This window comes from Poeciliopsis prolifica, unplaced genomic scaffold (assembly GCF_027474105.1).
Source record: "Poeciliopsis prolifica strain line A6 unplaced genomic scaffold, Auburn_PproV2 SCAFFOLD008, whole genome shotgun sequence".
Lineage (NCBI taxonomy): Eukaryota > Metazoa > Chordata > Actinopteri > Cyprinodontiformes > Poeciliidae > Poeciliopsis > Poeciliopsis prolifica.
In genome coordinates, this window is record NW_026562383.1 from 10,031,512 (window position 1) to 10,050,244 (window position 18,733).

Sequence of the window (18,733 nt, forward strand, 5' to 3'; positions counted from 1 at the left end):
CGATGTAATAAAACCTACGCTTTAACAGGGACTACATTTGAATGTTATGCAGCACAATTTGACCTAGTTTGCAATACTGGACATACATTAGGATGTAAAAGGGAAAGTGGACCAATTCTCCTTTTGGCCTGCACTTAACACAGCTGGTTGGATGACATTTCTTCGTGATGTACATTCAGGTAATGGTAAAGCAGAACAAATGATGGGGATCAAATGAGTAAGTATAAGCATGTTGAAATAAGGACTCTAACTACTGGGCTTCCCCGCAGATATTTTTATTCAGAAAACAGTTGTGCAGTGCCCAGCCCACAACACTTAAGCTACATTTAGACCCTTTCTACTCCTTCTTGGTGAAGCTTTAAATCTTTGCCACGCAGCAGCTGTCTTTATGTTTTATGGCCCAGCAGCTGCCAGGAGAATTGACCATGCATTGGCTCGGTGTGGAGCTCTGACCTTAGCAAAGTCTTTGCAAATTAGTGTGCACAAGTGCCTCTGCTGCTGCATGTTGTGATGCGTCTGTCCGGCTAGTAGTTCTGTTTAATTAACTGTGCATCAACAGCCTTGCAAAAGCTTTAACAGCCGTGGAACTTTTACCACATCACAGTGAAAAACACAAATGCTTTTTATTGGGATTTTAAATAGACCAACACAAAGGATTGTTTTTTGTTTTTGTTTTTGTTTTTTTGTTTCGTTTTGTTTTGTTTTTTAGAAATACACAAATTGGGTGGAGAAAAACCGACACTGCACATGACGCTGTGCACATGGTGGTGACAGCAGCATGCTGTTGGGATGCTCTCCTCCATCCAGGGGGAGAAAAAAGTTTGCCAGAGTTGATGGGAAGATGAAAGCAGGCAATCACAAAGCCATCTTGAAAGGAAAAAAAAAAAAGCTTCAAAACATTTGAGGCAGGGGTGGTTCATCAGGTCTGTCTGGTCTAGTCAAAGTCCAGACTTAAATCTAAACAAGAATCTGTGGAAAGGCTTGAGAATCAATATTTACAGTTCCTCCATCTTATCTGGCTGAAAAAACGCAAATCTCTGGCTATGTAAAAATTTTAGAAAAACCCACATCAAACTGCATCAAAATATGTTTCTGAAAGTATTAACTCAGGCTAATGCTTTTATGCAAATATTTACCACACTTCTCAGATTTTTTTTTGCTTTAAGGTATTTTAAACACCATGCATCGCTTTCTCTGCTTTCCAGTATTATTATATATATAAAATGATACAATTTATAAATTATGTCATATCATATAATACATTGAAAAGACTTTTGCAAGGCACTATTATCTCTGTGTTTATCATTCACTGCTTCTCCTATTAACTGTGGTTATGATCAGAACATAGCCTTGATGTGAACTTTCTGTTCTGGTTGCTTAGCAGTTGGTATTTAGGATTATTTGAACTCTGACCCCAACCTCCCCAAACACCACATATCTCCCCCGCTGAGACTCCCCAATGAGCTTTACAACCCTAAGTTTAAAAAAGACATCCTGCTGTTTTAGTGAAAAGTAATTGTTGCATTTTAATTCAAAATGTATTCTTCCTGGATGCAGAATGGTCAGCTGTTAATTATCCTGTGCAATTTGCTTAATTTAGAAAATAGTGTGGATTAATAGATAGGTGCATGAGTGACTTTTCAGTGCATTCTCTGCTTATCTATTCATTCTTCCTCTAACAGTACTGGGGAGGGGAATTCATCATCTAAGCCCGCAGGTCACATGACAGGTAAACCTTTATTTAATCAGCCGCATGTAAAAAAAGATAAACTTTATAACTTTATTTTTTAGTTGTTTTTTTGGTAATTTTTTTCTAATTTGACTGCTTTCTCTTGTTTAGATTTGTGTAGTGATGAAGCAGACAACTCTCCTCCTCTTCAGCCTCACACACTCAAGCAGTTTGAGCAGGTGAGACTCTTTTCCTTACTGTGTTTGATTGCTCTGCAAAACATCAGTGTGCTCTGTTGTACCAGCATGATGAGCGGCATCTTTGCTACTAAAAGGACGCAATGTGTGGTTAGGCCTAGTTTAGCCAGAAATTATTACAAAAAATAAAAACACAAATACAAATTCAAGTAGAGGACAGACTGAAAAGACAAAGAAAGCAGCAGAAGCTCTGAGTGTTGAATGGAAAACACCCAGAACTCAATTTTAATCTTCTTTTGGGGACTCAGTTAAGAATCCAGTGTCGTCTGTAACATGCCTGTGCGATGCCCAACTACCTTTTAATATATTTTCAGAGGGACATCGTTTTCAGTAATTGTAATTATAATGTTACTATGAGTAAGAAGCGAGCTGGCACATTTTATTCATAAATACTCACAGACTTACTGACTGTATTACGTTTGTGATCTTTTTTTTGTTGTTTTCTGGAGTTGAACTTTCCAGTAAGTCCAAAAAGTACCAAGATACATTAAAGTTTATAACTCATCTTTCAAACCTGTTACATTAAAAGCATTACATTCTGAATCTTTATTTTTGAAGATAATCGCATTTTGGGAGTTTGCAGATAAAATAGTAATACATGGAATATTAGATTTTACACAGTCATCAATTTCTCTTAAATTGTAAAAATAGCAATGTAAGTTTTTTTATTTGCTTATTAAAAATTTTGAAAATATAGAAAATTATTAATTTTGTGTTTTTCAGGTTTTGAGTAGTTAAAAAAATGTGTGACTCCAACTATTGTTTATAATTCACCTTATCTTTTAGTATGTTTTGCTGTTTCGGTTGGGTTCTGAAGATGAGTAAAAAAAAAAAAAGATAAATAATATTTTATGTGGCAATTTAAAATGATGTTAACTTTTGGTTGTGGTGCTCTCGGACAAAGATGTTCTAGTTTTGTCATATTTGATAAATGCATTAATTTCAGGTATAAAATAAAAGAAAATAAAACTTATGTCCTTATAATATTCTAAAATGTTATAAATACAATTCTAGATGAATAACAAATGACATTGCGTCATCACTCTTTCACAAAACCTTCCATTAATTGCAGAAAGTGAAAATTTTTCTCTTGTTGCTTGTGAAATAATTAAAAAGTCCCTTTGCAACATGTGGGGCCAATTAAATACACTTAAGCTAATCATCAGGAAGAGTGAACTGTTACAAAAAAGCAAAGTTTGAGGAATTTGCAGAATGCACATTCAAAACATAGAAAGAGAATGTTTTGTTTTAGGCTAATAGTTGCTCTACACTCATACTATTTCTTCATTACAATGACAAAGTTTTTCCATGAGCTGAACATATTAAAGATGTTTTTCAGTCTTCCATGTACCCAGAAGTTCTTGGTGTCAAAATACAATTTGGATTATAAAATGCCTTGGTGAGCATACTAGCATGGCTAGCATATTACATTTTAAACACTAGAAAATATGTGGCTCTTGAAAAGTTTGCCAAATGTTTGTCAGAAAGGCTCTTCTTTAAGCAGTTTATTGCTTAAAGGATACATACAATAAAAAGGGAAAAGGAGGTTTCCAAATCACTATTTTATCTGATGAAAGTAAATGCTTTCCAAACTAGCCCTGCTCTGTGTGAAAAGCAATTGCTTCTTGAAGCTAACAACTGCTTGTTCGACCCTGGAGAGCCACAACTGTCATCCAGCATTTGCAATGACTGCCAGTGAGTGTTGTTAAGGTATTTTGGCCCACTCTTCTTTTCTGGAGAGGTTCCAAGCATTTATGGTATGTTAAAAGCATTTCAATCAGATTTAGGTCCAAACTTTGATTAGGCCACTCCCTATAGTTCATCTTATGCTCCTGTTTGGAGCTGCTCAGAGGTGCCTAATGTTAGCTTTCCATCGACCACAACCCCAGACCGTCACACTACCACAGGCATGTATGATTATTGATGTGTTGTTCTCTTTCTGAGCTCTGTAATTATCAAAGCTCAGAAAGGATTTGATTTAATTTTCACTCCTTTCCTTAAAATATACGCTTTAGCGTTAGTTTCAAAAAGGGTTTTTGATTCAGACACATTGAACATGAAGACAAAAAACCTGCAGACGGAGCTGCTGAGCCGTGTTAAAAAAGGAGAGTCTCTGCATGGCTGAAGTCCACAGATGTGTCGCTCTTCCTCCTGACACACGCTCTTTAAAGTGATTGAGCACACACAATCAAAAAGCATATGTGTGTGTGTGTTGTTGAAGAGAAGACGACGTTATCATGTGTGAGTAGTTAGACCCACACACGTGATGTCATCCCTCCTGACATTTGGGAACTTATCTTGGCGCCTTGCCTTTGCCTGTTCTGAATTATTTAGCAAAAGGACGAAATGTGACGCTTTAATGGCCAGAACTAGAAATGAGGTAATTAATCTGTTTTCATCGCAACCCTTTTATTTGGTTCTAGAGATCTGACGCTTGGTAAAAGACAAAAAAGGGGCACATTTCGTGAAGATCCATGCTCTGTTTTTGCTCTTTACTCTCTTCGGGTTACTGGTGTCTCTGCGGGACAGTTCGGGATTCACTGCTCTGTGAGATTCAGGACACCTCCCTATTTATAGCCTCCTGGCTCAGAGCTCCCAGTTCTCCTGTTTCTTCTCCAGCGTCTTTATACTCACCTGTTTATCCCTGTCCCAGCAGCTTCACCAACTTTAACTCTTAGCTGATCCATCTTTGTCAGAGCCATTTTCTTTGTTTTAGATCAGCAGGGGATTGTGGAAAATGATTTAATGGTAGTTCCTCCCTAGAATGGCACCTTTCTATGTTGTTTCCCCTTTTTTTATTCTTAGCATTACGTGGGCTCACCACCTGAGAGACAGAACATCTGGGGTGGGAAAGATGTTAGCCAAGCTGCTAGGATGCTAACTTTCAGTAAGATCATCTGGATTTCTGGAATATTAAATGTCGCCTTGCTGGCAGAGAAAAAATCAAAAGTTAGAGTGTCAAATTGAGTGATACCAACTACATATAGTCAGACTGAAATCAGTTTTTGGAGCATCTCCCACCGGGAGGGGATTCTGGGACAGACCCAGAACCTACTGGAGGGATTTTATTTTCCTGCTGGTCTTTAAACAGCCCATAGTCCACAGAGTGACCTGAGGAGAAGAATATCAGCATTTTCTAGCTGTGTTTATGAATGGAGGAATTAAAAAATAGAGCTGTTAATGAAATCCTCTCTTTCAAGGTATTTTTATTGCAGCAAGAAAAGTCATACCATTTGGCTCTAAAGCTACCATGTGACATGAAGGGCAGTGAGTATTATATTTAGCGATATAAGAATAAGTGACGACCTTCTGCTAAAAGTGGGATGTTCTCTCTGCAAAGTAAAACTGAAACCTTAAACTAATCATCCAGGTCGATATGATTACATTTACATTGATTTCAATACAACAGATGAACCTGTTAAAGTATCATTAAACTGATAACTTCAATGAGATTTTCTTCTGACTCATTTAGCTGTGATAAACATGACTGTAAGCTTAACAGTGACTCTGTTATGACCGTCTTCCTCATCCAGCCTGTTTGTATTTTTCACCTCGCCTTTTTAGCAGAGGGATGAGATTTCTCACTGTGTCACAACTCCCTGTAAGCCCTCTGCTTCCTCCTCCCCTCTTCTCTCTCCCCTTCTTCCACTCGTCTCTCCTGGCAGTCTGGGATTCCTGGGATGCCTCCTCCTGTAAAATAAGCTCCTGTCCCATCCCCAGGCAGTCCACAGCCCACCATGGAGCTGCTGCGGCTGCATCTCTGACAGCTGTGCTGCAGAGTAGCTCTCTGCCCTGAAAACGTCCGCCGGGTGTCAAGAGTTTGAGTGTTTGTGTGTTTGTGTTTCAGTTTTAGTGAGTGTCTGGTTTGGAGACAGCAGCCAGGCCTTACGGTCTGTCAGAAGCCAGGATGCCACTTTGTTAGTATTTCTCTTATTGACAGTATGCCCTCATGGAGATTGAGGTAGCATATGTGTCTGTGGCGGGACATTCACAAAAGGACAAGCCGGGACCGTTGCTGTCCTTTAACATGGACTCGTTGTTCTGCCGTGATGCAGAGACGTCCATTTGTTTCTGATCTTTAACGGACATGTTGAACAGTGTCGGTGCGCTTTGACGGTCATGTCTAACGGTTACCGTACTTTATCGCAGCACCTGAATGACCTGAAGAAGGAGAACTTCAGCCTCAAGCTCCGCATCTACTTCCTGGAGGAGAGGATTCAGCAGAAGTACGAGGAGAGCAGTGAGGATGTCTACCGTACGGTGAGTAGGACAGCTGCTGCCAGGGCGTTTTTCTTTTTTTTTTTTTTTGCTTTAAGGAGGAATTTATCATCAAGAAGTTGCACCTTAATCATAGTTAGTGATCCTGATCAGATGTTGATTTATTTCCTCTGTTTGTTTGCACAGCTGTGACACTAATGTACTTGGGTTTGGTGTTTGTTGATCAGACTTGAAGCTGCTCTGTGGAAAACTAATATTTGTAAGATACATCTGTTAAAATAAGTTCCTGTTTCAGTTTTCTGACCACTGTAATGACCAGTTATTGACCAGTTATTCACGTGTAGCTTAGCTGGGGCTAATTTCTCAGAAATACTTACTAACTTACTTTCAAGCAATAAATTCTTACATACATTTTCTTAATGTAATTTTTGTAGTTTTACCAGTTTTGCTTTTCGTTGCCGGTATCCTGAAGGATTTGTCAATGTGTCAAATTGCACTTCATTTCTCATAGTACTTCAATGTATTTGGACATGGGGTTGTTACAGTGTAAAAATATCAAAGTTGGTATCCACCTGAGTTTTCTTGGACTGTATGAAGTGTGGACTAGCACAGTGCTGCCCCTCCTCCACTTGTTGCTGCACACCTCCAGTCAGCTAGTTGAATGAAAGCTCTTAAACTTTTCGGATATGAACTAAATTTCAAATTCAGCTGTTTGGTGTTAATTTGGAAAATGTGACCTGCAAAGAAGTGGAAGCTAAAGGAGTATAATCCATTACTTATGTTTAGCTACCACTGTTTTTAAAACTACCTTTGGCAAGCTTTAAATTACATAATAATTAATGTGTTTGTTTTGTTTCTTAGTTTCAGTGTTAACAAGTCTGGGTGTTGGATCATGATATAAGTAAATAAAATGTGCTATGATTTATACAATTGCTACATGTCCCAAATTGTCATTTCATTTTACGTAATATTAAGACAATATTAAAGGAATAATTCAGAGAGTTTGAGTTATAGGATTAAAAACAATAAATGATTGTACCTTTGACGCATTTGACGTCTTCATTTAGTATAAATCGAGATTGCTTGGTCCAAGAGATTGAAGCTAATAACTAGTCAGGTGCCAACAGAATGGGCAATACGATGATCTTCAATTGTGAAAGATTGAGGAATATTGATGAGCCACCAAAGCAGATTGTGAGACTGTCTTTAATTAAAATTTTAGGTATTCACTTATTCAGATTTAGGGATTTTTTTTGTTTGTTTGTTATTTTTTTCAACTTAAGTCATTTGAATTTATGATGTTATGGCTGCTGGATTAAACTTTTACTATTTTTGCAAATTAGCATTGGTACAGTTGAAAATAGTATTAGTTACACCTGTTCCTTGTTTCCCCTGGTTGCCTGTGTATTTAAACTCACCTTGTTGGTTGTCTGGTCCTCGTCTTGTCTTGTCAAGCTGTCTTGTTGCATCTCGTCTTTTGTCAGATGTCGCTTGTTGACCAGTTGCTACCAATTTTGAGCTTTAGCCTTCCGCTCATTCTGTGCTGCCTGGGTTTTGGACTTTGTATTTCTGATGATTTCATTAAATTTATCAACAGCGTTGATAGATTTATCAACAGCGTTGATAAATTTAATTCCTCACCACCTTCACTGCAATTCATGGCAGACTGTGTATTTAAAAAAATCTGAGTTTGTTGATTGTTGACTGAGTGCATAATGTGTTCAGGCTGCAGGCTGTAGTTTATTCCTGACTGATTTAATTTAATACCAGACATACAGCAGGGGGTGTTTGTGAGAGCTATACCTGGAGGATTGCACAAAATCTGCTCTTCGGCTTCATTTATACTTTCAAATCCCACTCAGCTTGCTCTTTTATTTCTGCTTATTTTGTTTTTTAAATCTGTCGCTTTCATGCAGCTTTTGGGTGGATTTGAATATCTCCTGCTTCCTGCTTTGACCTTTGGAATGGATATTTTTGAGATTGCACAATTACTGACCTAAAAAGGACTGTATCAGTGAAAAAAATCCATCTATGGAACGCGTTGCTGTGTTTCTAAATGCATTTGGTCCTCGTGTTTGTCTGGGTGTGTAAAATGTGCATTTACAGTAAGGTGACCTGGTCCAGCTGTTGTTTTGCTGATTGAGCCAGCATTTAAAGCTCAGATATTTTTGTTTCCTTTATTGCAAAGCCTTCCTGATTCTCTGTACTTCTTCAATAAGAGCAACTTAAAGTCTGTGAGATCCATCTAAACAAGACCTAAGCCTTCTGCTGCTTATCTTCCACTGATACAGCATACCAGTAGATTGAGATAACGGACTCCTGCTCCACTGGTATGGGATTTTGCAATCTCTCGATCTCTGTGGCTAAAGGTCAATGAGACAATTCAGTTTATTTAAAGCTAAATCTTATTTTGCTGTGATTTTGCCCAACCTGAGTCTGTCTTATCTGTGAAACTTGGCAGCGAAACACGGTGCATGCGAGGTGTGTGAGTCCTGAGTACATCACGCTCCAGAATCTCTATTTATAGATCAGGCTTCAGTGCGCTGATTTATTTATCACATGTATCTTGATGAATGTCCACGAGCCAAACGTGCTATTAGCTCCCCCTCTACCATATCAGGCCATTTATCACCTCTGAATGTCAACATGTGGCTTAAGCAGAATGACTCAAAAACAGATTACATTGTATTTTAACATTTCTAGTATTTGAGTGAGATGTATTAGAAATCCACTTTGCTGTGAAAACAATAGATGTTGTCAGCTAAAAATCTGCAAATTGTTGTGTCCTGTTTTCATGTAAATATGTTGTTATGACATCGCAGTTTAATTAATCAGATTCTGTCGTACTGTTTCATAGAACCAAATTAATAAATGATCATTAGCATATTATGTGTTCATTGCACCCCTGCAATCAGCCATTTTTTCTCCTCGTAGTTAAAAGCAGAGCTGTTGCTGACTGCCCTGAGGTCAGGAAGAGTGTAAATAGCAGGTGCACAGTGATGAGTGTCTGTATTTAGATCTGTCTTCATGATAGGAAGATCTCTGTCTTCTGGTAAACCATGTTATTGACACTGAGACGGCTCTTATCTGTGTTATACTGCTCATTCATGTACCTGTAAGACCAAATGTTAATGCTCACTGATAAACTTTGTGGGTCCAACCAATAGAATCAGTGAACCGCTTTGCATCCATTACATTTGGATAGATTTAATCTAGAGGTCATTTAGGCTTAACATTTAAAGACTCTTGGTTAAATGTCAACCAACTATTAAAATGTATTTATTACTAAGATTTACCGAAATGTATTAACGTCAAATCAAAAATATCAAGATGATTGTAGCGAAGTGGATTGATTTAACGACACAAATAGATTAGTTTCTAAATGTTGTGTTTTCTATTGACCTTTAAGTTTAGATAGATCAGACAATATTTATGTTATTATACAATATTTTTATATTTAGCTAGAGAATTAAAAAAAACATTTGTACAATCAAATAAGCAAGCAACAGGATAAGAGTGTGTCAAAAGTTTTTCAGTCCTCTGCTGGGTCCCGGTTGGTTTTGGTCTCATGACTAAGAAGCAGCTTAAGCGGTTTTGTTATTTCTGTCATAATGAAGTCATTCAAACATCCTGTAAGATGACTGAGAAACGTGGAGAAATGTTAGTCAGACTGACATCTTTAGGTAAAATCCAATCAGAGTGTTTAAGTCAGAATTATTTTCAAAACAAAAGATTTAGTGTTGTTTGAATTGCTAAATTGATTTATGGAATCAAACTCAAACAGGTCAGTTTTTTTTAAATAATTAGTATAACCTGCCTAGTGACATGGGAGAAAGAAAACAACTCATGCCCATGACTTGTTATAACGAAGTGAGAATGAGGGGTGTTTTTCTCCTTTGTCACTAATCAACAGTGACATTTATCACAGTAACATGATAGAATAAAGCAAAAGCAGAAATTTCTCTGGGTTCAAACTCATATATTTCTTTCTTATATAAAAATTGATTCTTCCTGATGTCAGTGGTCATTAGTCCACAGGAAGACCAGAAGTGATGTCACGCCATGAAAACAGGGATTAAAATCATATTTAAAATCTTAAATTGAGGACTTACCATGTTTACCATGTTTAGCATTGTTAGCAAGAGTCTCTGTGTTTATTTCCAAAGGAACTTTTCACTTACATCACTGAAAGACTGCCAACATTTCCAAATCCAGTACATTCAGGGACAGATAGAAGCTCAAAAGGAGAAAACAGAGAAACTTTGTTGTAATATGTTCAGAGATATCTGCCTCATTGAGCTATAAATCATTTTATGTCTTTGTCCGTTTGACTAAATATCCACAAAACTGACATGAATTTAAATTTCTGCTTTGAATTCCATTTTTATACCATTATAAATTGTGCACAAAAATGAACAAAATGGCAAAACTCTGAAATGTCACAAGTGCAAAATAGCGGTCTAACTACTTATTGTAGCAACAGAAGAACCTGTGTATAAAGAAAGTATGTCTTTCTTTTTAAACTCTATTAAAAATAAAGATTTCGGCACCTTACTAAAACCGAAAATGGTAAAACTTTTGTATTTCTAAGCTACTAGAGTGCTATTTAAAATCTGAGTACAATTGAATTAACAATATAATCATGATCAGTAGGAGTGATTGTGATATGAGTGATATGTAACTTTCGCATTGATCCTCAACTCTAAACAACATCGGCTACGGCTCCAGAATAAATATTCATGGTTGTGGAGGGACGCTGTAAAAGTTTTCTAAGAGTTTGGCTGCAGGAGTGGACAGAATGGAAAGAATGAGTTTCTCCATGCCCCTCTTTTTAAATCCTCTCTACCCCATCCCCATGTAAGCAAAGTAATTACCACCTAAATGCCCCCGCTGGGCACTGGCAGGTAAACAAACTGCGGACTTCGGCCTCTGGCCCCTATGAGTGAATATCTGAGCTGCTCTGAATTCTCCAGCTCTAAATATAAACGCCATGACAGCACAGTCAGATGTCCTGCTGTACCGATGACACAAAACACCCATCGGTGCTGATGTACACAGCAGAGAGGTCACGGCGTAGCGGGAGAGTCTGAGGAAACAGAACTGGATTGCGAATGATATTTAACTTCATAAGGTCACACATAATATTACGCTTATTAAAACAAAAAGGTTGTTTTTTTTAAAAAAAAAGATGCCCCATTCAGATGTTTTCCAGTAAGGACTTTGCAGTACAATTCAATACTAAAACAGTCAGAAGAAGGAGAAAACCTATTCAAAGCACTAAAACAACAAAAAAAAAAACAGCCATTGACGAAAAGAATTCAGTTCCTGTTGAGTGTTGTAGAGGAACAAAACGAAGTATACGTTTCAGCAATGAAGAGTGTGTTTTAGACAAAATTGGGTAAATGCATGAGGTGTGGAGTGTAACTGCATAACCTTCGAGAACTTTGTTCTATGTAACTGTGCATAAAACATTTTTATCCACAGGAGTTTTGGCCCTGTGGATAACCAATTGTATTTTGACCAATTGTAATTCATCACAGGTTTTTGCCAACTCTCTGCAAAATAGGTAGGAAAAGATGATGTTCAAATTTGGTTGAAAAGTAAAATGTGACGATTCATCAAGATATTTACATCAGTTCATGTCTACATTCAGGTGAAAATTTGTTGAAGTTTATAAAATGACACAACCCAGCTTGACTTTAGATTCAATAAATAAACTTTTATGGGACACACCGGCTAAAAAACACAGATTTTCAGTGGCAAAATTACCTCCAGTGGTTTGAAGTAGCTGAAAGCAGATGCTTAGTCCATCTGAAAGGCAATTCTAATAAATACTAAGGTGATATATGTAAAGGCATAAAGAAAGTAAATAGAATCACTTTTACTTTATTACCATCATTAATGTTGTACAGATGCCTTTAGCTTTATTTCCAGACATTAGAACAAACATGGTCAGATTTATTTCACTGCTTCTTGCTTTTCTTCTGTTGCAGAACATCGAGCTGAAGGTGGAAGTAGAGAGCTTGAAGAAGGAGCTCCAGGACAAACAAGAACTACTGGACAAAGCACTGTGAGTTTGCAAATATTCCACAATATTAGTTCTGGCTGAACAACTATAGCTTTAGAATTAATTCATTAAATTCAATTGTTGTTGCTGAGGTCAACATGGACTTTATCCAAAGATAAGGATTCATGTATAATTATGTTTTGGAAACCGGAATCTGCTTACTATTGTCTATGATTTGCAACATATTTGTATCCCAACTGTTGTAACAACCAAGACTTGAAATGGGACTGCTTGGCACACAGGGTTTCTTAATAAAATGCCCCTTCCTGACCAGGATGTGTCCCGCCTCTTGCCCATTGACCACTGGAGACAGGCACAAGCTCCTCCATAATTATGTCATATTATAAATTACTATCATTTTACAAATAGTAAAGGATTAAAGTGATCCAGCCACTTTCCAGACTTTTGGTCTACTTATTTCCACACCATCATTTATAGCCGTCAAAATTACTGGGCCAAAATGACTTAAGCAGCATACCTGAGGCTTCACTTCACACCAGGGCAGTCGTCTGTAAGACACACACACTTAAACTGCTTACACGGGTTCAAAATATCCCAGTTATCGAAGCCGCTGCATGTGGCAGACGGAGTTAAAAATGTTCGTAGAGAGCGTCTGGGGCAGGGTTCGTGGCGACAGCGAGGCGCGGGCCATTCTGGGATACAGTTGTTAACTAAGTCATACAGACAACTGGAGGAGTGAGGGACAAAAGTGATGTAATGTTATCAAGAAATGTTACACCACCTAAAACTGTCAAGTTTTAGTCAGATGCAGGTTCTATAAGTGTTTGTGCATTACAGCATGAACTCATCATGGTAACAAATGGTCTTGAGGTGAAGTAGATTCCACATTTCCAAATACCTTCAGAATAACAATGAAAGTGTTTCATATTCATGGCGATCACACCACTACCCGATCACCAGGAATAGTGATAACCGCTGTCACGACGGCCGTGACACTCACTTTATCTCTGCTATAAGTGGCCTTCTGTAAGGATACACCAGCAGCCGGCAGCAGACAGAAACATGGTGACATATTGTCTCCACTTGGCCCTCCATGATGTCTCCATCATGTCCTAAAACTGACCCTTCCAATATTTGTGTGCACTGTTCAACAGTGAGGACCTTATACTTTCATCATCAGCAAAGTCACTGATTATACATATTTTAGATTAAAGATTCAAAATGTAAAACTTCTGGACAAACAACAACATAAAAATAGAGTTTTGCTTCCAAAAACTGGACACCCTTTAATATTGGGAATTTCAATTATGTCTGTTACTTATTTTATGAAGGCCTATAAAATGTATCATTAAGTGCATTCTGTTCAGATAATGTAAAGCAAACAGAGACATCAATAGAGGCGTCTTTCATCTTTTATTTTTCAACCAAATGGACATGTCATTTAGACGTTTTGGTTACATTTGGCTTGAGGGCGGAGAAACTGAACACCACCATTTACTGCATGAAAACTCCAGAAGCAAAAAGTAAACATGCAGCTTCAGTACAAAGAGCTCTGTGGGGAAAATGAGCTCCAAGAGATGTGATTGAGCCTCCTGAGAAGAATGAGTCTATACTGGATGGAGTGCAGAGAAACTAGAATGAAAGACATTTAATCGCCATGTTATTCTTTAGATTCTGCATCTAAACATTAGCTGAGGATTTTATTAAATGGATAACTTAACCATTTTGGCAACACTGAAAAGGACAAAATGTGATGCTTTGTCAAACATTCATTTATAATCATTTTGTTACAGAATGAGGGAAACTCAGAACAAGTTTAATCAGACAAATGAAGAACATTTTGGAAAACAAGATAATAGAAATTAATCCTGTGTATATTGATGGCTCTATTTCCCTTTTTGTTCACTCTTGCAGCACAACAGCGGAGAGCTTGACCAACAACAATGAGGCAGAGCTACAGAGGCGTTGTCAAGAGAGACAGCAGGAAATCGACCACATGCAGCAGGTGCTTGAGACGAAAATTCAACTCCTGCAGGAGGTTGGTGTGGTCCGCTTGACTTGTCCCTCGGTGTACAGCTCATGCATGAGCGTCTTCTTGATGAATCTAAGATGTGTGTGTGTTTTAGGAGGCCCAGCTAGCACGTAGTGAGGCCGAGAGAATGGCCTCGCTGGCTGGATCACACTCTCACGCATCCCTCGGTTCCCTGGACACCACCATGGAGGACATCCCTGAGGACGAGCGATCTCCAAGCATCCTGTTCCCGTCCAACACCAGCAAAGACAGGTACAGAACACCAAAGAAGACATAGAAAGAAGTACTCATATGAATCCCTCTTTACCATTAACGACTCCTCTCTGCTGTCTCTCAGGTTTATAGAAGAACTGACTAAAGAACTTCGCTCCAAGGAGGCTCTCATCACGGAGCTGTGTGGTGAGAAAACGATGCTCACACACAGGGTTGGAGAGCTGGAGGAACAAGTTCAGGAGCTGTCTTCTTCTCTGCTGCAGAAGGACAAGGATGTTGAGGTAAATTCAGTTTTTCCTTCACAAAAACATGTCTCACCATCAGAAACCCGTGTAGGTTTTGGATTGGAATATGATTTGTTCTCTGGTCGACAGTTTTACCAGGAGGAGCTTAGTCAAGAGAGGCTTCGCATCGAACAGGAGATGCAGGTTAGTTTTGTTTTGTTTGGGGATTCGTCACAACACTGGATCATTTAGCCTTGGTATTGTTCTTCCCATACAGTTCCAAACATAAACTGATTTCTGGTATAAGCAAAGATTAATATGAGTGTTGCCTATAAAACAGTATAAAAGTTGTGTGTGAAACAAAGGATGAATGTGTGAAAAAGCAACTTATGCCCATCATTATGTAGAGTGGAGGACTTGTGATGCTGCATGTTTCTCTTCCGAAGGCCTTGGGATCCTTGTTAGAGTGAATGCCATCTTTTTAAAAAGCTAGCAGATTTTTAATAAATAATCTGCTGGGCTCTGCTGCTAAACATAAAATAGATCATCATTTAGTCTTGCAGCAAGACAGTAAAGAGAAAACGGAGGATCTGGGACTCTTGATTGCCTGAAGCGAGGTTGTCCAAAGTTCAACCCTTGGAATAATTTTTGCGCAGCCTACTGACTCGGTTGAAACATTATACCAATTGAGCCCCCCAGCCAACAAATTTAAATATTCTCAAAAAGGAAAACTTTAAATACAGCACAGAGTATGTTTAGTTTATTTATCACACTTTTTGCTTTTGCTTTAATTTAATAGCAAATAGCACCATAAACATTCAGCAACGTTTACTCAAATTTGATTCTTGTGGCTGTCAACCTGTTACTTTTGACTTTCATGGCAAAAATCTTTAACACCACTAAAGACATTTGTGGTCAAAGCTGCCTGTTTCTTTTTGCTCTGAACTTATGAAATGTTGTAAAACCAGGGCAAGTTCTATCCTTATGGTTAAAAAGGGGATAACCAGGTGACCTCTGTTAGATTTATCTTAAATGTCTACTTTGAGATTATGCTACAAGAAAACAGAAATTCATTTAAAACATTTTACATCTTTGCCAGCTGTTCCACGTAGCAATAACCCAGCTCCACCAGCTTTGGATAGAAAAACAAAATTGTGTTTCTTTCTAATTTCTTTTTAAATAAATCATGTACAAAGAAAACTTTCTTGGAGAGACTGCCTCCTCATGGACAAAATAGATAAACCTATTTTATTGATTTTTAGTTTTTGTTTTGTTTTGCAACACATTTTTTCCAATTGTGCAAGTTAAACAAATACAATATTTGAACTATTTTCTCAATTAAATCTTATTTTGCCCAAAAACCAACATGAATTAATCGATGCAAAAACTATTTCCAAGTGCAGGATATTGTCAGATACGAAGGCATCATTTCACAGCAGCTGAAAGCAGCGGTTGTCCGTAGCGCCAGGAGTGAAACAGAGAAACGTCCCACAGAACGTTTCTGAGCTGAACCGCAGCCTGTCTGTGTCCACTCTGCTGTTTATTGATTAATATCTGCAGTCCTCTAAAGCTAACAGGAAGGAGCGTCGAAGCATAAAAGAGGTGTGCTCTTATGTAGCCTGCAGTGTGTGCTGCATTGTGTCACAGGCTTCATCTCATCACAGAAAGTGCCAGAATCTAATTTACCTCACAAGCCGTTCCTGCGATGACATCTTCAAGGACGCACAGCTATCCTCATACCAAATCGAATCCTGACCACTATTCTCTTCCCTAGCACAGAAACCCGGCTTTATTCTTATAAAATCAAAATCACTACCACTCAGATGCGTTTATCTCGGCACCATAAAGACTTGAGTGAATTTGGTTGTGATCTGAATGTCCCAGTCTTTGTCTCTTGTTGCTGGGTGTGTCTCTCACGGACAGATTTCTATTCAAAGGCTGACTCTGCATCCACTTTTACTTGTAAATCGATTTAAAATGAAAGATGCAAATAGACCCACAAAACAGGTTTCCAGTTTGAATCTCAAACAAGATGAAAGGAAAATGTGCATCTCTGAGCCTGGAGAAAACATAAACAAGGTTTTGGTTTATGGTAAGCAACGTGAAAAATAGGAAGGTGCAGAGTTTAAATATGATAAAGAGACATGATATGTGCCAACTGGCTGGTTGGTATTTAGGGTGGAATACACTGAACTTAGCTACGAAGAATGACTCGATGAAAACCAAAAGACTCATTGACTCACTGCAAATACAACAGGCCAGCTCTTAAACATTTAATGTTTGGGCTAACTTTTCACCAAAAAACTGGTAAGATGTTCAGAAAGGCAAATTGATAAAAACTGATCTATTCTATTTTGCAATTTTATTTCAAGACAACATAAAGAGAAGCAATATTTCAGGCCCAATAAAAAAACATAAGCGCACAGTCAAAAGAAAAAGTCAAATTTGCAGATGTTCGTACTCTGTCAGTAAAAGTAGAAAATACACAGGTAGTGAGGAAAACAAAGCAAACCGGAGCAATTTTGTAAATCAGAGGTTTGTTATTGCTATTGATTAAATTAGGAGCACATTTATACAAGAAAAGGGGGCCAAGGGTTAATCAAATACATATTAGTGTATCATAAATTATAAAATCATTAGAAAACTAACAATTTTCTGAATAATCTAACAGATGATGAAAACAGCTCATCCCAAACCTCTAAATGAAATACTTTGCCCACATGTAAAGCAGAGTTTAAATAAAGTAGAAAACAGAGTTTTTATTAGAATTTGCTTCTATAAAAACTATTTTATGGTTTTGTGAGAAACTGCTCACTTCTGTGTCTGCCTATTTTGTTCTACATACGGAGAGACAGTGACAGCATTCAGGTTTTCTGTCAAAGAAAGACACTGACATATGGTGTCTGTGTGTATGCGTGTGTGTGGGGGGTTGGGTGTGCATGTGTGAGTGTGTGTGTGCGCACGCCATGTTTCCATGAAGTGCTCTCTTTCATATTTGCGTGAGTGCTGCAGGCACATCCCTGGTTGGCCGTTTAAAGGCTCAGGTTTCAGCTGGGCTGTCGATAGGTCAGGTTGACCTTTGAGTGCTGAGGGACCCCGACACTGATATCAAGTTGTGTTGTTGACTCACACCGACATCAGCCGTGCGAGCTCTTCTTAATTGACCCTCCAGACATCACAGATATGAATGCCGGGAGGAGAAAGAAGGCAGCTTGAAATGAATAAAAACTCTACACTTTTATCATTATAGCAGTTTTACATATACAACCTGGAAAATGTGTCATTTACATCCATCACAAATGTGGCTGTCATTTCTAGAGAGATCTGAATTAGAGGAAGTGCCTCAGTTTCAGTCATGGCCTTCATTAAGCAACGCTCAAGCATAATAAGATAGACATATCAAGACACTTGGGCTCTACAACCTAACACAGAGGGTCTATACAAAGGGTGAAATGTAAATGGATGTTGTGCTAGAGGTAATTAGTTACTGTGAGGATAAGCTGGGACTCTGACATAGAGAATAAAGCCATGATTGTTTGATTATCACATGCAAGTTGTTTGTTTGATGATACTTCCTGTTGCCATGAAAACAGGGAATGTAGAGAATCAGAATCAGACACTGTGCTGTAAGCTTCACCTATCTATCTATCTATCTATCTATCTATCTATCTATCTATCTATCTATCTATCTATCTATCTATCTATCTATCTATCTATCTATCTATCTATCTATCTATCTATCTATCTATCTATCTATCTATCTATCTATCTATCTATCTATCTATCTATCTATCTATCTATCTATCTATCTGTCTATCTATAAAATGTGACTGTTTCATATTCCTCCTATGACATTGACAGAAATGTCATTCACTGAGCCATGATTACTATGATGAACTATACCACTTGGAATATAAAAAATATTATAATATTTATACAGGATTTGAATACATATTGAGTTTAAGCGATGCTTTAAAAAAACATTAGATTCTGAATATATTTTTTTAAATTTTTTATGACATTGTTTGTTGGACACTAGCTGGCACTCTTGTTCCTGTTGCAGTGGATGGGGAATTTATTTTTTCCTTCCAG